Raw genomic sequence first — 25,141 nt, 5'->3', positions numbered from 1 at the left:
AGAGAATAGGGTGCTACTAACTATATAGAGAATAGGGTACTACTAACTATATAGAGAATAGGGTGCTACTAACTATATAGAGAATAGGGTACTACTAACTATATAGAGAATAGGGTATTACTAACTATATAGAGAATAGGGTGCTACTAACTATATAGAGAATAGGGTGCTACTAACTATATAGAGAATAGGGTGCTACTAACTATATAGAGAATAGGGTACTACTAACTATATAGAGAATAGGGTACTACTAACTATATAGAGAATAGGGTGCTACTAACTATATAGAGAATAGGGTACTACTAACTATATAGAGAATAGGGTGCTACTAACTATATAGAGAATAGGGTACTACTAACTATATAGAGAATAGGGTACTACTAACTATATAGAGAATAGGGTGCTACTAACTATATAGAGAATAGGGTGTTATTAACTATATAGAGAATAGGGTGCTACTAACTATATAGAGAATAGGGTGCTACTAACTATATAGAGAATAGGGTGTTATTAACTATATAGAGAATAGGGTGCTACTAACTATATAGAGAATAGGGTGCTACTAACTATATAGAGAATAGGGTGTTATTAACTATATAGAGAATAGGGTACTACTAACTATATAGAGAATAGGGTGTTATTAACTATATAGAGAATAGGGTGCTACTAACTATATAGAGAATAGGGTGCTACTAACTATATAGAGAATAGGGTGCTACTAACTATATAGAGAATAGGGTACTACTAACTATATAGAGAATAGGGTGCTACTAACTATATAGAGAATAGGGTGCCATTTGGGATGCAGATCTATCAGATCTAGTTGAAGAACACACAATTGTTCATTTAATGTTTTTTTCCGCTTGAGAAAAAGGTCAAATCTACTGTACGTTGATGTTGATTATGGCTCATGACTTGAGGATATTTAGCTCTTGGTGTATGTATGTCTTTGGACACGTGTCAGGACACAGATTTGCATTTCATTACCTGTTCAACACAAATCACTCACACTGTTGACGTCATATAAGAGAAAGCCAGAAAGATAGAGATGACCAATCATGTGTGTGTGTCTGTAAGTATCTCTGTGTGTGTGTGTGTGTGTGTGTGTGTGTGTGTGTGTGTGTGTGTGTGTGTGTGTGTGTGTGTGTGTGTGTGTGTGTGTGTGTGTGTGTGTGTGTGTGTGTCTGTAAGTATCTCTGTGTGTGTGTGTGTGTGTGTGTGTGTGTGTGTGTGTGTGTGTGTGTGTGTGTGTGTGTGTGTGTGTGTGTGTGTGTGTGTGTGTGTGTGTCTGTATGTATCTGTGTGTGTGTCCCTAGCCATGTTCTGCTTTGACAGTTGGCATGGAGGATGCTGAGCGTCTTCACCTCACCACGCTCCGTGTGTCACAGTCTGCTGCTTACCATGTGTCACGCATGGGCGGCTCCTCGTGTGTGTGTGTGTGTGTGTGTGTGTGTGTGTGTGTGTGTGTGTGTGTGTGTGTGTGTGTGTGTGTGTGTGTGTGTGTGTGTGTGTGTGTGTGTGTGTGTGTGTGTGTGTCGTGTCCATCTGGGCTGATGGCGTTCATGAAACACACACATAATGGCACAGTCTGCCGCGCCATCAGGCTCTCCTCCTCACAGACAGGACCACTTTCTTCTCTTCTCTCTCTCTCTCTCTTTCTCTCCATATACTCCCAGATTTGCATTGAGGATGCATTTAATTGCCTGTTCAACACAAATAACACACTGTCAAAATCATAAAAGAGAAAGCCAATAAGAGAGAGACGACCAATCTTGTTTGTGTGACACCCCCTCTTTGTCTCTTTCTTTCTTTCTCTCTCTCTCTTTTCTCTCCATCTCCCCGTACAGGAGAGAACACCAACCATTAACTGTCAATTTGGGTCTTGTTGTCTGAATCATTGTTTTATGTAATTACTCCATGCATAGAGACAGAGAGCTCTTAGAGGATGTTTCTCAGTACCTCTCTGAGCGGGCCAGCCGAGAGAGTGACAGTCCTTCACAGACCAGGCGTCGCTCCGACCCCTCCGACCCCACTCGCACCCCCTGTAACTGCCTGTTTGCCGGGCTGCTGCTGTATAATGTGTTCGTGGTGCTCTAGTGGCTGCAGGGTGCTGACAGGATAAGGAGCCTGAGATTTAATGCCCAACTTTCTCTCTCTCTGCTTGTCTCTCTGTCTCTTTATCTCTCTCTCAGTTGCTTTATTGGCATGATGTGTTAATACCATCACTCTCCCCTCTCTCACTCTTCCCCTCTCTCACTCTCCCCTCTCTCACTCTCCCCTCTCCCCTCTCTCACTCTTCCCCTTTCTCACTCTCCTCTCTCTCACTCTTCCCCTCTCTCACTCTTCCCCCGCTCTCACTCTTCCCCGCTCTCCTTCCCCCTCAGTTTCTTGCTCGATACTTTATGGTCTGGCCTTTGCTAGTTGTGGGATGCTGTGGCCCCATGTCAAACATAGTGCTGACTTTCTACTGGAGCCATATATGAGGCATTAGGTCTGGCTTGGCTTCAAGTTTCAGCAGCTAGGGTTGCAAAATTCCAGAAAGGTTCCCACAATTCCCAGGTTTTCCAGAAATCCTGTTTGTAGGATTGCAGATTCCGTGAATATTCCTACGGGAATTTTGCAACCCTAGCCAGCAGCCTTATCCAGTCTCGTATCCAGTCATACCCCGATACTTTTTTGAAACACTTTTTTGGTCCACAGTATAGATGACTTGGTGTTGAACTGCTATATCAGTCACAAAAAGGCTATGTTTCACAATGACGTTGTGTGTGTTTGTAGGCGGTGTGTGTGTAGGCGGTGTGTGTGTGTGGGCGGTGTGTGTGTGTGTGTAGGCGGTGTGTGTGTGTGGATGATGTGTATGTGTGTGTAGGCGGTGTGTGTGTGGGCGGTGTGTGTGTATGGGCGATATGTGTTCCCCGCAATGCGTCCACTCTGCATAAAGAGGGGCAGGAGGTGGGGAGGCCGGCTCTTTAGTGACAGTAGACCCCCTCCGGACCCTCTCTGTGGGTGTAGGCGGGGGACAGTTAGGCTGTATTCTACCTTCTTTAAGACCCCCTCCGGACCCTCTCTGTGGGTGTAGGCAGGGGACAGTTAGGCTGTATTCTACCTTCTTTAAGACCCCCTCCGGACCCTCTCTGTGGGTGTAGGCGGGGGACAGTTAGGCTGTATTCTACCTTCTTTAAGACCCCCCCCGGACCCTCTCTGTGGGTGTAGGCGGGGGACAGTTAGGCTGTATTCTACCTTCTTTAAGACCCCCTCCAAGCCTCCATATTCTGGAGATGACTACCCGCCCAGGTGCCGTCCCTGGCCCATCTGTCTGTTCTGGCCGGGCGGAGGGGGCTGCAGGCTGGGGAGAGTCTGGGAGGGAATCCCCTCCATCTGGTTCTCCTGGAGTTGCTAATCAGAAACCACCACAACGTGAGTACTTCTGAGTCCTGACTCAGCACTATATATATATATGTCTGTTACACTGTCAGCTGGAGGATGGAAGGAGGGGAAGGGACAGAGGTTCCCCGGGGTTTGGGGTGGGTGAGTCGGGTTGATGGGAGTGTGGGTGGGTTGGTGGAGTGTCTATGTGGGTCCATGTGGAAAGGCTGTGTCTTTATAATAGGAGTAATGTGTGTGTGTGTGTGTGTGTGTGTGTGTGTGTGTGTGTGTGTGTGTGTGTGTGTGTGTGTGTGTGTGTGTGTGTGTGTGTGTGTGTGTGTGTGTGTGTGTGTGTGTGTGTGTGTGTGTGTGTGTGTGTGTGCGTGTAACCGATGTGAAATGGCTAGCTAGTTAGCGGTGGTACGCGCTAATAGCGTTTCAATCGGTTGTTACATGTGGGTGGTTGCTCTGGGTTTAGTAGAAGGGGAATGTTCCGTGATATGCACTCTCACTGAAATATGACCACAATCACAGACTTTAATATCAGTGGAAACGAGTGCAGCCTGAGAGCCCATGTCTTTCCCTCACTAAGATGAGTCAAGACTCCTTGGGCCAGTGTATTCAGCTGACTGTCCCTCACCCACAGTGAACCGGGAACATTCATTTATACATACTCTCAAACCTTGGAGACAGCTGGATATTGAAGATGTTTAGACACAAACGAGCTGAACAAAACTTGCTCAGTGGACCGGTGAGAAATCACACTTCATTAATTCCTTCGGTGAGAGGACTTGGCTGGATGAATTGGCTGAACAGACACAAGCGTTGCGGCACAGGGGCTGCAGGCGTGGGAAAGGCCCGGCTCTGATAACAAGCAGTCCTCCTCCTCCTCCTCAGCACTGCAGGCTTTGGCCCTGACCTCCATCCCCCTCCCCCTGGCTCCCTGCTCTCTTTCCCCTCTAGAGGTGGGTGGAAGAGAGGTTTAGGTCAGCCAGGGATAGGCCCACAGCTGTTAGGGCTGGCTGGTCTCACTGTTTATTTGGGCAGGCCCAACCAAAATAAGCCTCGGCAGGCCTCACTCCTGAGGAACCTCGGCTCGACCCTTTTTCTGTTAACAATAAGAAACAGCCCTGACAGAGGAGGGAGCTGCTCTATCCCAGGGAGAGGAATGGAATAGATGATGTATGTTTTCGTACTACATTACCTAATTTCAATCACTCATCATCATGTTCAGCGGGACGACTGTTTCCTTATCTGACTACCAGTTCATCTCTGGTGTAATAAAGCCTGTTCTGTAGGTAGGTGATATGGTGGACTGGATCAGACCCATTAGTAGCTGTTGTTCACAACCAGTAGCTCTAATCTAATGTTTATCTACACTGAGTATACAAAATATTAGGAACATCTTTCTAATATTGAGTTGCATCCTCTTTTGCCCTCTGAACAAATCACATTTTATTGGTCATATGCACATGGTTAGCAGATGTTATTGGTCACATGTACATGGTTAGCAGATGTTATTGGTCACATGTACATGGTTAGCAGATGTTATTGCGAGTGTAGCGAAATGCTTGTGCGTCTAGTTTCAACAGTGCAGTAATATCTAACATGTAATCTAACAATTCCACAACACCTACCTAATACACACAAATCTAAGTAAAGGAATGGAGTAAGAATAGATACATATAAAGATATGGATGAGTAATGACCGAGCGGCATCGGCAAGATGCAATAGATGGTATAAAATACAGTATATACATATGGGATGAGTAATGCAAGATATGTAGACATTATTAAAGTGACATTATTAAAGTGACTAGTTATCCATTTATTAAAGTGGCCAATGATTTCAAGTCAGTATGTTGGCAGCAGCCTCTATGTGTTAGTGATGGCTGTTTAACAGTCTGATGGCCTTGAGTTAAAAATGAACAGCTTCAATTCGTCTGGGTGTGGACCCTACAAGGTGTCCAAAGCGTTCCACATGCATGCTGGCCCAGACTCCAAATGCTTCCCACGGTTGTGTCATGTTGGGTGTGTATCAAGACTCAGACCCCATGCGCTGCCTGTCAGTCAGTCAGCGGTGTAGTTCAGTGGCCGGTGCTCAGGGAGGGGCAGCTGTCCGTCAGGCAGGCAGGGCTACTGGAGCTACACATGGCTGTTCGATCAGGGCCTATAGACGGACTGTCAGGCCTGCAGTTTGGCAGAGTAGTAAACAGTGCGAAGTTGGAAAGACCTGTTGAGGACACAGGGGTCCAGTGTGTTTGAACAACACAGATGTTGTCGTATTAAAGTGATGAGGATCAGGGCTACACTGGATATCAACAACATGACAAATATGGATAATCAATCACTATCAAGGTAAGAAAGAAATTACTGTCAATGTTTTCAAAAGCAGGAGATCATTGACACCAGACATGCCCCCCCCCCTCCCCACCAATGTCCCCCAAACCCTCCTCCCTGCTCTGTGGCCCATCACTCCCTACTTTGACAGTAAGTGGGTGACTCCTGAGTTGGCCTGACAATGGAGAACATGTGTCTGTTTCAGAACAAGCCCTAACTTGTCTGACCCCTCATTTGGGATGCGGCCCGAAAAGCCACTGCATAAAACAAAACGATCTTGTTTTCTCAGACAGGAATTCTGTTTTCCGTGCATTTGTTCTCTTCCCGTTCTTCCTATTCCAAATAAAAGAGCCGATTCCGCCTTTTCTTTCTGCTGAGTAATGAATAGAAACACTTGTCTTTGATTCGTTAGCTGACGTTAGAGGCGATGTACGCGGTGGTCAATTGGATTCAGATCTTTTGAATCCGTCTAATTCTTCAAGCAAGGAGAAATCTGTTATTGTCTGTGTGCGATGAGCTAGATGTGTTCTCTCTTCATAAATTCCATGTGAACATTAAAAAGGAGCCCACTTCTGAAACGGCTTTGATGGACGATATGAGCAAATTAAATGTCCTTGTCTGCTTTCCAACGGCTCAATGTGGACAGATGAATCAGGACCCATGTAGGAACAACCCAACGTTTGTCTGTCGATTTAGTTTTGCCTCTCAAGGCTGCGTTGTCCCTTTCCAATGTCCATGGAAAAACAACGAGGCTATCTTACACCAGGTAATGAACTCCATGTCCTTGGGTCAAACCCAGGTCAGCATTGTCCTCGGCACGGTGTGGAAACAAAGGCACAGGAGCATCTCTCTCTCTCGAACATTATTTTCCACAAACAGGCTTTGACATGATTTGGAATAACAGTTTTAGGCTACAGCCGCTACACGTAGCAATTCAGAGCAGTATGTCAGTGTAGGAAATGTTAAAGGCTCTTCTCTTCCTTCTCTTCGCTCCCAGTTAGATGGAGCTAATATCTCCTGTCCATCTCATAAAGGACTGCAATGTTGTAATGTCATCTAGGTTTAGTATGAGTCGTTCAGAATGGTGGACAGAGCTCTAAAGGCTTCAGAAGCGGGTCAATTGATTTGAGTCTGGTGGTAAAAAGTAGATTTCAAGGTGTTTTAACGCTCCTGGACTGAGTCTAAAGGTATTTCCACAGTCGCAGTCTCAGTCTCTAACTTTCTAGGGGAGAGAGAGAAGGGGAAAGTGTCACAATCCATATGATAATAACAATCAATCCATAGTTTTGACCAATCCCCAAGGTTTGTAAGACCATGGGTTTAATAATAATTAGTACAGTTTATTCACGAGAACGTTCTGAAGTCCACAATACAAAGACATCCACTTTATAGCGGCGCACATACTTCCACACAAACAGTAGATATCATACACACATACTTCCACACAAACAGTAGATATCATACGTGTCACGTTCTGACCTTTATTTTCTGTGTTTTGTGTTTAGTTAGTATGGTCAGGGCGTGAGTTGGGTGGGTAGTCTATGTTTGTTTTTCTATGTTTTGGTTATTTCGATGTTTCGGCCTAGTATGGTTCTCAATCAGAGGCAGGTGTCATTAGTTGTCTCTGATTGAGAATCATACTTAGGTGGCCTGGGTTTCACTGTGTGTTTGTGGGTGATTGTTCCTGTCTCTGTGTGTGCACCAGATAGGACTGTTTTGAGTTTCACATTTCTTGTTTTGTTAGTTTGTTCATGTGTACCTTATAGCATTAAAAAGTACCATGGAAAATTACCACGCCGCGTATTGGTCCTCTGATCCGTTTCGCCTCTCCTCTTCGGAAGAAGAGGAGGAAACTCATTACAGAATCACCCACCAAAATCGGACCAAGCGGCGTGGTAAAGGACAGCGACGACAGCAGCAGCAGCATCAACAACAGAGGCCACCATCACAGGACTCCTGGACATGGGAGCAGATACTGAACGGAGAGGGACCCTGGGCACGGGCTGGGGAAAATCGCAGCCCCAAAGCAGAGCTGGAGGCAGCGAAAGCTGAGCGGCGGCAATATGAGGAGCCAGCACGGCAGTGCGACAGGTACGAGAGGCAGCCCCAAAATTTTTTTTTTTGGGGGGCACGAGGTGTGGTACTAAGCCAGGTAGCAGACCTGAGCTCACTCCTCGTGCTTATGATAAGCAGCGCATTACTGGTCAGGCACCGTGTTATGCGGTTGAGCGCACGGTGTCGCCAGTGCGTGTCCATAGCCCGGTGCGCTATAGGGCAGCCCCCGAGAGTGCCATGCGAGTGTGGGCATTGAGCCAGGGCGTATGGTGCCTGCTCAGCGGGTCTGGTCGCCGGTACGCAGTCTTGGTCCAGGTTATCCTGCGCCGGCTCTGCGTGCTGTGTCTCCGGGGCGCTGGGAGGGTGCAGTGCGTCCTCTGCCTGCGCTCCGCTCGTACCGGGCAACTGTGGGAGTGGAGCCTAGGGGAGAGGTGCGTGTAGTAAGCACTAGATCTCCCGTGCTTACCCACAGCCCGGTTCAACCTGTGCCTGCACTCTGGAGGGTCCGGGCTCGAGTAGTTGTCCAGCCTGGGGAAGTGGTGCCAAGGTTGCGCACCAGAGCTCCAGTGCTCCCCCACAGCCCGATCTTTCAGGCTCCTCCTAACATCAAGCCTCCTGAAAGTCTCCCCAGCCTGGTAGTTCCTGTGGCAGCCCCACGCACCAGGCTGTCTCTCAGTCTCCTCCCTGCAGGTGCTCCCGCCTGTCCGGCGCCGCTGCCGGAGCGTCCCGCCTGTCCGGCGCCGCTGCCGGAGCCTCCCGCCTGTCCGGCGCCGTTGCCGGAGCGTCCCGCCTGTCCGGCGCCGCTGCCGGAGCCTCCCGCCTGTCCGGCGCCGCTGCCGGAGCCTCCCGCCTGTCCGGAGCCTCCCGCCTGTCCGGCGCCGCTGCCGGAGCCTCCCGCCTGTCCGGCGCCACTGCCGGAGCCTCCCGCCTGTCCGGCGCCGCTGCCGGAGCCTCCCGCCTGTCCGGCGCCGCTGCTGGAGCGTCCCGCCTGTCCTTTGGGGGGGGGTACTGTCACGTTCTGACCTTTATTTTCTGTGTTTTGTGTTTAGTTAGTATGGTCAGGGCGTGAGTTGGGTGGGTAGTCTATGTTTGTTTTTCTATGTTTTGGTTATTTCGATGTTTCGGCCTAGTATGGTTCTCAATCAGAGGCAGGTGTCATTAGTTGTCTCTGATTGAGAATCATACTTAGGTGGCCTGGGTTTCACTGTGTGTTTGTGGGTGATTGTTCCTGTCTCTGTGTGTGCACCAGATAGGACTGTTTTGAGTTTCACATTTCTTGTTTTGTTAGTTTGTTCATGTGTACCTTATAGCATTAAAAAGTACCATGGAAAATTACCACGCCGCGTATTGGTCCTCTGATCCGTTTCGCCTCTCCTCTTCGGAAGAAGAGGAGGAAACTCATTACAATACGCACATACTTCCACACAAACAGTAGGTATCCTACGCACATACTTCCACACAAACAGTAGGTATCCTATGCACATACTTCCACACAAACAGTAGGTATCATACGCACATACTTCCACACAAACAGTAGGTATCCTACGCACATACTTCCACACAAACAGTAGGTATCCTACGCACATACATACACACAAACAGTAGATATCATACGCACATACTTCCACACAAACAGTAGATATCATACGCACATACATACACACAAACAGTAGGTATCATACGCACATACTTCCACACAAACAGTAGGTATCCTACGCACATACTTCCACACAAACAGTAGGTATCCTACGCACATACATACACACAAACAGTAGATATCATACGCACATACTTCCACACAAACAGTAGGTATCCTACGCACATACATACACACAAACAGTAGATATCATACGCACATACTTCCACACAAACAGTAGGTATCATACGCACATACTTCCACACAAACAGTAGGTATCATACGCACATACTTCCACACAAACAGTAGATATCATACGCACATACTTCCACACAAACAGTAGGTATCATACGCACATACTTCCACACAAACAGTAGATATCATACGCACATACATACACACAAACAGTAGATATCATACACACATACATACAGACAAACAGTAGATATCATACGCACATACATACACACAAACAGTAGATATCCTACGCACATACTTCCACACAAACAGTAGATATCATACGCACATACATACACACAAACAGTAGATATCATACGCACATACTTCCACACAAACAGTAGGTATCCTACGCACATACTTCCACACAAACAGTAGATATCATACGCACATTCATACACACAAACAGTAGATATCCTACGCACATTCATACAGACAAACAGTAGATATCATACGCACATACTTCCACACAAACAGTAGGTATCCTACGCACATACTTCCACACAAACAGTAGATATCATACGCACATTCATACACACAAACAGTAGATATCATACGCACATTCATACACACAAACAGTAGATATCATACGCACATTCATACACACAAACAGTAGATATCCTACGCACATTCATACACACAAACAGTAGATATCATACGCACATTCATACACACAAACAGTAGATATCCTACGCACATTCATACAGACAAACAGTAGATATCATACGCACATACTTCCACACAAACAGTAGGTATCCTACGCACATACTTCCACACAAACAGTAGATATCATACGCACATTCATACACACAAACAGTAGATATCATACGCACATACTTCCACACAAACAGTAGGTATCCTACGCACATACTTCCACACAAACAGTAGATATCATACGCACATTCATACACACAAACAGTAGATATCATACGCACATTCATACAGACAAACAGTAGATATCATACGCACATACTTCCACACAAACAGTAGGTATCCTACGCACATACTTCCACACAAACAGTAGATATCATACGCACATTCATACACACAAACAGTAGATATCATACGCACATACTTCCACACAAACAGTAGGTATCCTACGCACATACTTCCACACAAACAGTAGATATCATACGCACATTCATACACACAAACAGTAGATATCATACGCACATACTTCCACACAAACAGTAGGTATCCTACGCACATACTTCCACAAACAAACAGTAGATATCCATAAACAGTAGATATCACATTCATACACACAAACAGTAGATATCATACGCACATACTTCCACACAAACAGTAGGTATCCTACGCACATACTTCCACACAAACAGTAGATATCATACGCACATTCATACACACAAACAGTAGATATCATACGCACATACTTCCACACAAACAGTAGGTATCCTACGCACATACTTCCACACAAACAGTAGATATCATACGCACATTCATACACACAAACAGTAGATATCATACGCACATTCATACAGACAAACAGTAGATATCATACGCACATACTTCCACACAAACAGTAGGTATCCTACGCACATACTTCCACACAAACAGTAGATATCATACGCACATTCATACACACAAACAGTAGATATCATACGCACATTCATACACACAAACAGTTATCCTACGCACACAAAAACAGTAGGTATCCTACGCACATACTTCCACACAAACAGTAGATATCATACGCACATTCATACACACAAACAGTAGATATCATACGCACATACTTCCACACAAACAGTAGGTATCCTACGCACATACTTCCACACAAACAGTAGATATCATACGCACATTCATACACACAAACAGTAGATATCATACGCACATTCATACACACAAACAGTAGATATCCTACGCACATACTGTATCAATACCCAGTCGACAAAGATTAGGGACCATGAGAAGCACTCCCTGTCCTCTCCCAAATATCCCAGTGGCCCTTAGCAGAGGTCAGCACCGAATCTTGCTCAGACAGTCTGTGTTTAAGATACTATAGAGACATATTGTACAGATATATTGTTTTACCCTAATTCTGACTAAAACTACACACATCATTAATGATACTTTTTTGATCCTAATCGATTTCATACAATTATATGGTTTCAGGGTGGAATATTCTAATCATTCATTTAAACATATAAGTTCCATCAACAGAAAGGGGGAGAGATGGTGGACAGTGATGGGTGTATGGTCAGTAAGCTCAGCTGACCTCTGGACACGGGTCACAGCATGAAGCTGCTTCTTTTTATGTCATGCAATATATTTATTTACAGCCATGTTCTTTGTTTTCTGACTGAGGATGTCGCCAATGTTTTTGTCCCTTCCATGCCTTACCGTTTCTAGAATGGCTTGTGTGCTTTGCTAAACACTTAGGGTTGTACTGAGCTGACATGATTTGTGTGTGAGGAGGATCGGCCTACTGTTAACTGCTTGACTGTGTCCATTTTTCCATCTCTTTTCAGAAATGTCTTTTTAGATCTGTGGTGGATGCATGCTGGGATTAATTCATCACAGCTCTCGGGAATGTTCTGCATTATAGGCTAGATATCATGTTATTGAAATATGTTGACCGTACTAGTGTGTGTGTGTGTGTGTGTGTGTGTGTGTGTGTGTGTGTGTGTGTGTGTGTGTGTGTGTGTGTGTGTGTGTGTGTGTCCTTTCTCTTTTTTGAGTGTATCTCACCACACACACCTCTCATATCTATCCTCTTGGGTTGATACTACCCGTCATCACATCTGTGGTCTCTGACAAAACCAACATGATGTTACCCCTCATCACATCTGTGGTCTCTGACAAGACCAACACGATGTTACCCGTCATCACATCTGTGGTCTCTGACAAAACCAACACGATGTTACCCCTCATCACATCTGTGGTCTCTGACAAGACCAACACGATGTTACCCCTCATCACATCTGTGGTCTCTGACAAGACCAACACGATGTTACCCCTCATCACATCTGTGGTCTCTGACAAAACCAACACGATGTTACCCCTCATCACATCTGTGGTCTCTGACAAGACCAACACGATGTTACCCCTCATCACATCTGTGGTCTCTGACAAGACCAACACGATATTACCCCTCATCACATCTGTGGTCTCTGACAAGACCAACACGATGTTACCCCTCATCACATCTGGGGTCTCTGACAAAAGCAACACGATGTTACCCCTCATCACATCTGTGGTCTCTGACAAGACCAACACGATGTTACCCCTCATCACATCTGTGGTCTCTGACAAGACCAACACGATGTTACCCCTCATCACATCTGTGGTCTCTGACAAAACCAACACGATGTTACCCCTCATCACATCTGTGGTCTCTGACAAGACCAACACGATGTTACCCCTCATCACATCTGTGGTCTCTGACAAGACCAACACGATATTACCCCTCATCACATCTGTGGTCTCTGACAAAACCAACACGATGTTACCCCTCATCACATCTGTGGTCTCTGACAAACCAACACGATGTTACCCCTCATCACATCTGTGGTCTCTGACAAGACCAACACGATGTTACCCCTCATCACATCTGTGGTCTCTGACAAAACACATGTTACCCCTCATCACATCTGTGGTCTCTGACAAGACCAACACGATGTTACCCCTCATCACATCTGTGGTCTCTGACAAGACCAACACGATGTTACCCCTCATCACATCTGTGGTCTCTGACAAAACCAACACGATGTTACCCCTCATCACATCTGTGGTCTCTGACAAGACCAACACGATGTTACCCCTCATCACATCTGTGGTCTCTGACAAAACCAACACCATATTTAGTCATCATTGTCTTGACATTGAGCTCTAGTTAAAGCCTGGGGGTCAGATCTGTGTTCTCACAGGCAAAAATCAATATGTGATGTTCTGCTGATTGAGCCGTTTACTGTCTCTAGACACAGGCCTCTTAATTAGCTGGCGGCAGGGCCATTTGGTAATGTTTCTCAAACAGACCCCATGAAGACTAGTCAACCTCAGCTGTCTGTCTATGGGAAGAGCTCCACCCTGTTGTCTGATAAAGGTTCTACACTGGTTAATCTGGTATTTTATGGTACCTGTATTCATTTAACAAAGTCTTGTTTTATTAAGTGCTCTCGTATTCAGAAAGGCAATGTCTCTATTCAGGGAGCTTCAGATCTGGATGGCAAACAACACTATGTCTACTTCCTTCCTCTAGTCACTGAGGGATGACTAGCACTTAGTGTCATTTGCTAGCTAACTCCACTTACCGCTGCTCCACTTACCGCTGCTGCTCCCCCCTCTCCTGCTGGAAATAGAACCCCCCTCTCCTGCTGGAAATGGAACTCCCCCCTCTCCTGCTGGAAATGGACCCCCCTCCTGCTGGAAATGAGACCCCTTTCTCTCCTTCTGGAAATGGAACTCCCCCCTCTCCTGCTGGAAATGGAACTCCCCCTCTCCTGCTGGAAATGGAACTCCCCCTCTCCTGCTGGAAATGGAACTCCCCCTCTCCTGCTGGAAATGGAACTCCCCCTCTCCTGCTGGAAATGGAACTCCCCCTCTCCTGCTGGAAATGGAACTCTCCCTCTCCTGCTGGAAATGGAACTCCCCCCTCTCCTGCTGGAAATGGAACTCCCCCTCTCCTGCTGGAAATGGAACTCCCCCTCTCCTGCTGGAAATGGAACTCCCCCCTCTCCTGCTGGAAATGGAACTCCCCCCTCTCCTGCTGGAAATGGAACTCCCCCTCTCCTGCTGGAAATGGAACTCCCCCTCTCCTGCTGGAAATGGAACTCCCCCCCTCTCCTGCTGGAAATGGAACCCCCCCTCTCCTGCTGGAAATGGAACTCCCCCTCTCCTGCTGGAAATAGAACCCCCCCCTCTCCTGCTGGAAATGGAACTCCCCCCCCTCCTGCTGGAAATGGAACCCCCCCCTCTCCTGCTGGAAATGGAACCCCCCTCTCTTGCTGGAAATGGAACCCCCCCCTCTCTTGCTGGAAATGGAACTCCCCCTCTCCTGCTGGAAATGGAACTCCCTCCTCTCCTGCTGGAAATGGAACTCCCCCTCTCCTGCTGGAAATGGAACTCCCCCTCTCCTGCTGGAAATGGAACTCCTCCTCTCCTGCTGGAAATGGAACTCCTCCTCTCCTGCTGGAAATGGAACTCCCCCTCTCATGCTGGAAATGGAACTCCCCTCTCCTGCTGGAAATGGAACTCCCTCCTCTCCTGCTGGAAATGGAACTCCCCCTCTCCTGCTGGAAATGGAACTCCCCCTCTCCTGCTGGAAATGGAACTCCCCCCTCTCCCACTGGAAATGGAACCCCCCCTCTCCTGCTGGAAATGGAACTCCTCCCTCTCCCGCTGGAAATGGAACCCCCCCTCTCCCGCTGGAAATGGAACTCCCCCCTCTCCTGCTGGAAATGGAACTCCCCCTCTCCTGCTGGAAATGGAACTCCCCCTCTCCTGCTGGAAATGGAACTCCCCCTCTCCTGCTGGAAATGGAACTCCCCCTCTCCCACTGGAAATGGAACCCCCCCTCTCCCGCTGGAAATGGAACTCCCCCTCTCCTGCTGGAAATGGAACCCCCCCGCTCCCGCTGGAATGTACACCTTAACTCTCCCTCCGGTTTGTGTCTGTCTGTCAGCGGCTTTGATGTGGTCCATGATGGGTCAACTCTGCCACATCTCTGCCTTGACCCGGGAAGGCTGCCCTGGGTCAGCATACTCAATGGCTTACCCTGTCCTCCCTCATGGGAAAAAAAAACCCTAGCCCACAACAGGCTCTCTTGTGCTGGGACTCTGTGGGATCTCTGTGAAGGCATTCCCACCTGTGGCAGGCCCTGGGACGGACAAAGGGACGTGTGAAATATCAGACTGGTAAGGTCAGGCCTCAAAGAGTAGGGTAGCTGTGAATCTAATACCACCAACTCAAAGGGTTCCAAAACGGTTCTTTTGTTGTCCTCCGTAGGATAACCCTTTTTGGTTCCAGAGGGAACTCTTTGGTTCCAGAGAGAACCCTCTATGGGAAAGGTCCTACATCGAACCCAAAAAGAGTCTATCTGGAGCCAAAAAGGTTATACCTGGAACCAAAAAGGGTTCTTCAAAGGGTTCTCTTACGGAACAGCCAAAGAACCATTTTAGATGGCACCTTTTTCTTTAAGAGTGTCTGGGCCTGGGAAGGCCGGCCTAATATGATACACATGCGACATCCTTTCTGGGCCTGGCCTGGCTTTGTGTCTCTGCTAAATGCTGGGAGGGGAAGAGGGGGTTGAAGTGTGTGTCTGTCTGTGTAGTGTGGTAATATCTATAATCTATACAATTTATATGATGTATATCATTTATTCATCCTGAATGCTGATTGATTAAAACCGCATTCCAGCCAGTGTCTATTCCACAAGTTACCACCGACTAAATCTATGACGTTAAAACGTGGTCCTTCTGTAGCTCAGTTGGTAGAGCATGGCGCTTGTAACGCCAGGGTAGTGGGTTCGATCCCCGGGACCACCCATACGTAGAATGTATGCACACATGACTGTAAGTCGCTTTGGATAAAAGCGTCTGCTAAATGGCATTATTTTTTTTTTAAATGTCTGTTTACTCTGTCTCATCAGCCCAGGCAGGTAAATTATAAACTTGATCTCCATTATTAAAAGCATCTAGACATTATCTCACATTTCTTTCAGACTAACATTTAGTTTTCAACAGCAGAGATTTGTATAAACCTTGCTGTCTGTCTCTCTGACATTTGCAACATTGTTTCAATATTCAAATTTGATCTCCAGCTGCCCCATAGTAATGAACATGTCATGAGTCTGGACGAGACAGAAAGGTAGGCAGCTTTTCTCAGCCAGGGGGTGAAGTGTGTGTCTCTGTGTGTAGTGTGGTAATATTTATCATATTTACAGTACCAGTCAAAAGTTTGGAAACACCTACTAATTTGAGATTCTTCAAAGTAGTCACCATTTGCCTTGATGACAGCTTTGCACGCTATTGGCATTCTCTCAACCAGCTTCATGATGTAGTCAGCTGGAATGAATTGAGATTGTTGTCCAAATTGCCATTGATAGAATGTAATTGTGTTCGTGGTCCGTAGCTTATTCCTGTTCACAACGTTGACATCAGCAATCCGCTCGCCGACACAACGCCAATACATGTGGTTGTGAGGCCGGTTGGACGTACTAACAAATTCTCTAAAATGACATTGGAGGCGGCTTATATGATAAATATTACCACACTACACACAGAGACACACACTCCAGTTTCAACTGTTCTTCCTTATTATTATTCGACCATGCTGGTCATTTATAAACATTTGAACATCTTGGCCATGTTCTGTTATAATCTCCACCCGGCACAGCCAGAAGAGGACTGGCCACCCCACATGTGCTCTCTCTAATTCTTTCTTTCTCTCTTTCTTTCTCTCTCTCGGAGGACCTGAGCCCTAGGACCATGCCCCAGGACTACCTGACATGATGACTCCTTGCTGTCCCCGGTCCACCTGGCCGTGCTGCTGCTCCAGTTTCAACTGTTCTGCCTTATTATTATTCGACCATGCTGGTCATTTATGAACATTTGAACATCTTGGCCATGTTCTGTTATAATCTCCACCCGGCACAGCCAGAAGAGGACTGGCCACCCCACATAGCCTGGTTCCTCTCTAGGTTTCTTCCTAGGTTTTGGCCTTTCTAGGGAGTTTTTCCTAGCCACCTTGCTTCTTCACCTGCATTGCTTGCTGTTTGGGGTTTTAGGCTGGGTTTCTGTACAGCACTTTGAGATATCAGCTGATGTACGAAGGGCTATATAAATAAATTTGATTTGATTTAAATTTGATTTATAGTAGAGAAATTAACATTCAATTCTCTGTCAACAGCTCTGGTGGACATTCCTGCAGTCAGTATGCGAATTGCACGCTCCCTTAACTTGAGACATCTGTGGCATTGTGTTGTGTGACAAAATGCAGGTTTCCGTGGTCTTTTATTGTCCCCACACAAGGTGCACCTGTGTAATGATCATGCTGTTTAATCAGCTTCTTGATATGTCACACCTGCCAGGTGGATGGATTATCTTGGCAAAGGAGAAATGCTCACTAACAAATTTGTGCACAACATTTGATAGAAATAAGCTTTTTGTGCGTATACAAACATTTCTGGGATATTTTATTTCAGCTCATGAAACATGGGACCAACACTTTACATGTTGTGTTTATATTTCTTGTTTAGTGTAGATGTAGGATTATATATATCACACGTTCCAATAATCAGCGCTCTGGATACTGTAGAGATACGTTTTGGCCCATCAGACGGGAGAAGGGAGTACTGGCCCTTTGTAATGGGGTGCGTGCTGGTGGCAGGGAAGTCAGGCGCAGGAGAATGAACTTGGTAAAAACAGAGCTGTTTGATAAACATTCAAAAAACCTCAGAAAACCACAAACAATCTACAACAAACAATCTTTGACAAGGACATGAGGGGAAACAGAGGATTAAATATACAACATGTAATGAATGGGATTGGAACCAGGTGTGTAGGAAGACAAGACGAAACCAATGGAAAATAAAAAAATGGATCAATGATGGCTAGAAGGTCGGTGACGTCGACCGCCGAACACCACCCGAACAAGGAGAGGGACCGACTTCGGCGGAAGTCGTGACAGTACCCCTCCCCTGATGCGTGGCTCCAGCGACCTCGGGGACGACCCGGAGGGCGAGGCGCAGGGCGATCCGGATGGAGACGGTGGAAATCTCGCAGCATAGAAGCATGCAACACGTCCTGCACCGGAACCCAGCATCTCTCATCCGGACCATACCCCTCCCAGTCCACGAGGTACTGAAGGCCCCTCGCCTGACGTCTCAAATTCAGCATGGAATGGAAGTCTCCTCAGGACGTTAAATGATCCCACAAACCTTGGATCCAGCTTCTTGCAGGGCAGGTGACGGGGCAGGTTTCGGGTAGAGAGCCAGACCGGATCCCTTGGTTCGAACACCGGGCCTCACTGCGGTGATGGTCTGCGCCCACTTTCTGGCGCAGAACGGCATGCTGAAGGTGGACATAAGCAGCATCCGATGTCTCCTCCGCGCACCAGAATCAGTCATCCACCACAGGAGCCTCGGTCCGACTCTGAAGCCAAGGAGCCAGAACCGGCTGATATCCCAATAAACACTGGAAGGGGGTGAGGTTTGTGGAGGAGTGGCGGAGTGGTGGAGCGAGTTCTGGGCCATCTCTGCCCAGGGCACAAATGCTGCCACTCCCCCGGCCAGTCCTGGCAATAGGACCTTAGAAACCAACCCACATCCTGGATAACTTTCTCCGCATACCCGTTACTCTCGGGGTGAAAACCTGAGGTAAGGCTAACCGAGACCCCCAGAAGTTCCATGAACGCCTTCCAGACCCTTGAAGTGAGCTGGGGACTTCGATCAGACACTATATCCTCAGGCACCCCGTAGTGCTGGAAGCCGTGTGTAAACAAGGCCTCCGCAGTCTGTAGGGCCGTAGGGAGACCGGGCAGAGGGAGGAGACGGCAGGACTTAGAGAAACGATCCACAACGACCAGGATAGTGGTGTTTCCCTGTGAAGGAGGAAGATCAGTCAGAAAATCCACTGACAGGTGCGACCATGGCCGTTGTGGAACGGATAAGGGTTGTAACTTACCTCTGGGCAGGTGTCTAGGAGTCTTGCACTGAGCGCACACTGAGCAGGAGGTCAAATAAACTCTCACGTCCTTAGCTAAAGTGGGCCACCAGTACTTCTCACTAAGACAGTGCACCGTCCGACCGATACCAGGATGACCAGAGGAGGGTGACGTATGGGCCCAATATACACTGCTCAACAAAATAAAGGGAACACTTAAACAACACAATGTAACTCCAAGTCAATCACACTTCTGTGAAATCAAACTGTCCACTTAGGAAGCAACACTGATTGACAATAAATGTCACATGCTGTTGTGCAAATGGAATAGACAACAGGTGGAAATTATAGGCAATTAGCAAGACACCCCCAATAAAGGAGTGGTACTGCAGGTGGTGACCACAGACCACTTCTCAGTTCCTATGCTTCCTGGCTGATGTTTTGGTCACTTTTGAATGCTGGCGGTGCTTTCACTCTAGTGGTAGCATGAGACGGAGTCTACAACCCACACAAGTGGCTCAGGTACTGCAGCTCATCCAGGATGGCACATCAATGTGAGCTGTGGCAAGAAGGTTTGCTGTGTCTGTCAGTGTAGTGTCCAGAGCATGGAGGCGCTACGAGGAGACAGGCCAGTAAATCAGGAGACGTGGAGGAGGCCGTAGGAGGGCAACAACCCAGCAGCAGGACCGCTACCTCCGCCTTTGTGCAAGGAGGAGCACTGCCAGAGCCCTGCAAAATGACCTCCAGCAGGCCACAAATGTGCATGTGTCTGCTCAAACGGTCAGAAACAGACTCCAGGAGGGTGGTATGAGGGCCCGACGTCCACAGGTGGGGGTTGTGCTTACAGCCCAACACCGTGCAGGACGTTTGGCATTTGCCAGAGAATCCTCCAGCATGACCGGTTTGGCGGTGGGTCAGTCATGGTGTGGGGTGGCATTTCTTTGGGGGCCCGCACAGCCCTCCATGTGCTCGCCAGAGGTAGCCTGACGGCCATTAGGTACCGAGATGAGATCCTTAGACCCCTTGTGTGACCATATGCTGGTGCGGTTGGCCCTGGGTTCCTCCTAATGCAAGACAATGCTAGACCTCATGTGGCTAAAGTGTGTCAGCAGTTCCTGCAAGAGGAAGGCATTGATGCTATGGACTGGCCCGCCCGTTCCCCAGACCTGAATCCAATTGAGCACATCTGGGACATCATGTCTCGCTCCATCCACCAACGCCACGTTGCACCACAGACTGTCCAGGAGTTGGCAGATGCTTTAGTCCAGGTCTGGGAGGAGATCCCTCAGGAGACCTTCCGCCACCTCATCAGGAGCATGCCCAGGCATTGTAGGGAGGTCATACAGGCACGTGGAGGCCACACACATTACTGAACCTCATTTTGACTTGTTTTAAGGACATTACATCAAAGTTAGATCAGTCTGTAGTGTGGTTTTCCACTTTAATTTTGATTGTGATTCCAAATCCAGACCTCCATGGGTTGATAAATTTGGTTTCCATTGATAATTTTTGTGTGATTTTGTTGTCAGCACATTCAACTATGTTAAGAAAAAAGTATTTAATAAGAATATTTCATTCATTCAGATCTCTAGGATGTGTTATTTTAGTGTTCCCTTTATTTTTTTGAGCAGTGTATTAGCCGGTCGCAGACAGCAGTTGGAACGTGCATACGCCCAGCCGGACACTGAAGGGGAGCAGGCTCTGTACGCCATGCCTGCTCAATGTCAGCATCCAGCTCCCACACTACCGGTGTCACCATGCAAGATGCCGGGAGTATGGGAGTGGGATCCATGGGCTGCTCCTCTGTGTCATACAGCCGGGACAGTGCGTCAGCCTTAACGTTCTGGGAACCTGGTCTGAAAGAAAGGGTGAAAACAAAACGGGTGAAAAACATGGCCCACCTTGCCTGGCAAGAGTTCAGTCTCCTCGCCACCTGGATGTACTCCAGATTGCGGGGGTCCGCCAGATTAGAAAAGGGTGTTTAGCCCCCTCAAGTCAATGTCTCCACGCCTTCAAGGCCTTGATGACAGCCAACAGCTCCCGGTCCCCTACATCATAGTTTCGCTTCTTCGAGAAGAAGGCACAGGGGCGGAGCTTCGGTGGCATACCCGAGCGCTGAGAGAGCACCGCTCCTGTCCCAGCCTCGGACACGTCCACCTCCAATATGAACGCCAAAGAGGGATCCGGATGGGCCAGCACGGTAGCTGAGGTAAACAGAGCCCTCAGTTGACTAAAAGCCCTGTCCGCCTCAGCTGACCACTGCAAGCGCACCGGACCCCCCTTCAGCAGTGAAGTAATGGGAGCCGCTACCAGACCAAAACCCGGGATAAATCTCCGGTAGTAATTGGCAAACCCTAAGAACCGCTGCACCTCCTTTACCGTGGTGGGAGTAGGCCAATTACGCACGGCTGCGATGCGGTCACTCTCCATCTCCAACCCTGAAGTGGAAATGCGATACCCTAGGAAGGAGACGGACTGTTGGAAGAACAGGTCATGCTCCAACAGGCGACCAAGCACTCTGCCCACCAGGGACACATGCTCAGTGCGTGAAGCAGAGTATATCAAGATGTCATCAATATACACCACTACACCCTGCCCGTGCAGGTCCCTGAAAATCTCATCTACAAAGGCTTGGAAGACTGATGGCGCATTCATCAACCTGCACGGCATGACGAGATACTCATAGTGCCCAGAGGTGGTACTGAATGCCGTCTTCCACTCGTCTCCCTCTCAGATACACACCAGGTTGTACGCGCTCCTGAGATCTAGTTTGGTAAAGAAGCGCGCCCCATGCAGTGAATCTATCGCTGTAGCTATGAGCGGTAGAGGGTAACTATACCTCACATTGGTCTGATTCAGACCCCGGTAGTCAATAACACGGACGCAGACCTCCCTCCTTCTTTTTCACAAAAAATAATCTCGAGGAGGCGGTTGAAGTGGAGGACCGAATGTACCCCTGACGCAGGGATTCGGAGACATATGTTTCCATAGCCTCCGTCTCTGCCTGTGAGAGGGGATACACATGACTCCTGGGAAGTGCAGCGTCTTCAAGGAGGTCTATCGCACAATCGCCCCGTCGATGAGGTGGTAATTGAGTTGCCTTCTTTTTGAAGAAGGCGAGAGCCAAATCGGCATATTCAGGGGGAGAGTCCAGAACAGGTCTCCACCGTGCGCATTCTTCAAAAAGAAGGCAACTCAATTACCACCTCATCAACGGGGCGATGGTGCGACCTGGTCTGGACTCTCCACCGTTGTAGCACCTACGGGAACCCCTAAACACCTACCTGAGCACTCTCGCGACCACCCTGTGAGAGCCCTCTGTGGCCAAGATACAGTGGGGTTATGACAAGCTAACCAGGGTAGGCCCAGCACCACGGGAAACGCAGGAGAGTCAATGAGGAAGAGACTAAGTCTCTCCATATGACCCCCCTGCATCACCATACCCAAAGGAGTTGTGGCCTCCCTAATCACCCCTGACCCTAATGGTCGACTATCTAAGGCGTGAACGGGGAAGGGCACATCCACGGGAAAAATGGGGGTCCCTAAACTATGGGCTGAAGCTCTATCAATAAAATTCCCAGCCACGCCTGAATCCACGAGCGCCTTATGCTGGGAATATGGGGAAAACTCAGGAAAAGTGACAGACACAAACATATGTGCAACAGAGGGCTCTTGGGTGAGAATGGTGCCGGCTCACCCAGGGTGACACTAGAGCACCCTGCCTGCTGCCTTGATTCCCAGAGGAACCAACCCGGCACCGACCATCAGTGTGACGTCTGCGCTCCGCCCCTCTCAGCTCCATAGGTATCGGAGAAGGGGTGCGGGAGGATGGAACTACCAGACCCCGATCTGGATGTCCGCAAGTAGCGAGCAGGTTGTCCAGCCGGATGGACAGATCCACCAGTGGGTCGAAAGTGAGGATGGTGTCTCTGCAGGCCAGCTCCCGACGGACGTTCTCGCGCAGACTACAACGATAATGGTCGATTAGGGCCCTTTCGTTCCATCCCGTGCCGGCAGCCAGGGTCCTAAACTCCAGGGCGAACTCCTGGGCGCTCCTCGTCTCCTGCCTCAGGGTGAACTCCTCAAACTGCTCCAATGACGCATATCTCTCTCTCTCCACACGGCGTTGGCCCATTCCAGGGCTCTCCCGGTGAGGCACGAGACGAGGGCAGACACCCTCTCATGGTACGATGGAGCCGGGTGGACGGTGACCAGATAAAGGTTAAACTGAAACAAAAACCCCTGGCAGTTCGCAGCCCTCCCGTCGTACTCCTGGGGTAAGGAGAGACAGATTCCATTTGGTTCAGGTGGGAAAGGGGAGCTCAAGAGAGACCCCGGTTAGGCTAATGGAGGCGCTGGAAGAACTCCCTGTCTCTCCCAGTGGTCCATAGTTTGGACAACGCGATCCTTGGTGGTGCTAAGTTGGTAAAGTATTGCTGCATGCTCCTGGACATGCTCCTCCACCTCAATGACCGGGGTATCCTCTCCTGCTGACTCCATAGTGTGGTCAGAGATTCTGTAATGGGGTGCGTGCTGGTGGCAGGGAAGTCAGGCGCAGGAGAATGAACTTGGTAAAAACGGAGCTGTTTAATAAACATTCAAAAACCCTCAAAAAACCAAAGTATACAAAAATAACATAATAAGGTGCAAAACCAGTCGCACACCAGAACAAATAACACACCTACATACAACAAACAGTCTCTGACAAGGACATGAGGGGAAACAGAGGGTTAAATACACAACATTAATGAATGGAATTGGAGCCAGGTGTGTAGGAAGACAAGACAAAACCAATGGAAAATGAAAAATGGATCAATGATGGCTAGAAGGTCGGTGACGTTGACCACCGAACACCACTCGAACAAGGAGAGGGACCGACTTCGGCGGAAGTCGTGACACCCTTAAGCATTGCCTTGAGCCATGTGGCCAGAAGTGACAGAGAGCACATCAATTAGAGGCAGAGCCTACGTGTGTGTTGACAGATGGGGAGCGGCTGTGCGGTGCAGTGATCCCAGCGCTGTCTGTTGGGAGTGTTGTTTGACAGTCAGAGGCTGCTCTCCCTGAGCAACAGGTCAACTGTCATCTGATCGGTGATTTGAGGAATCACCACATGTTCACTTGTTTCTCTGCAGAGCCTGGCCAGGGAATGTGCTATAAAGACATATAAAGTAAAGGAGATATCCTATGGTACGCAGATATCCTATACCTACAGAATAAAGATGGACAAGGCCAATATGTTAAATGTCTTATCATTTAAGAAAAATAATTATGTAATAGCAGACAACCCATCAGAACAGACAGTGTGTACATTTAGAGGGTCGTTTTAGCGCGTGAGAGGGATGTAAGCCTCACTGTAAAAGACCCACTTCATCTCTAATTGACTCTCCAGTGAGATGCTCATTGACTCTGCTGCACCTGTGTGGAGTTTTTTTCCCCAAACTCGTTAAGGGGGGTGATTTAAGTCCACGTTGTCTCCCAACTTAACGACGGAGTAAAGGAAAGGAGAACGCTGGCAGTTTGGCGGGATCAAGAGGAGACCACTCTGTTCTTAGTCTTACCAGGTCTGTCTGGGATTCAGCACTAGCCCTCCTTCTTGGCTTTCTATGGCTTAAAATGTATTACCCAATTTTGCCAGTCTGCAGGGCTCTCTGAAACTCCTCTTAAGCTGCCCATTGACACAGAGCGTCAAATTAGGGTATCATGAACACATTTTTTGCGTTAATCAAAGTTCTTTGATTTCATTTGAGTTTTTCGAAGTTTGCTGTAACGCAATTCTATGAGTAGTGGGTGCGGCGTCAGGCGCAGGGAACAGAGGGTAAAAGACAATTGTTTTTTATTCCCGGTGCAGGAAAAACGGTCACGCCAAAACACCAGGAGCATAACA

Source organism: Oncorhynchus keta, chromosome 22 (assembly GCF_023373465.1).
Source record: "Oncorhynchus keta strain PuntledgeMale-10-30-2019 chromosome 22, Oket_V2, whole genome shotgun sequence".
Lineage (NCBI taxonomy): Eukaryota > Metazoa > Chordata > Actinopteri > Salmoniformes > Salmonidae > Oncorhynchus > Oncorhynchus keta.
The sequence above is the reverse complement of the archived record's forward strand: the minus strand, read 5'-3'. Positions refer to the sequence as shown.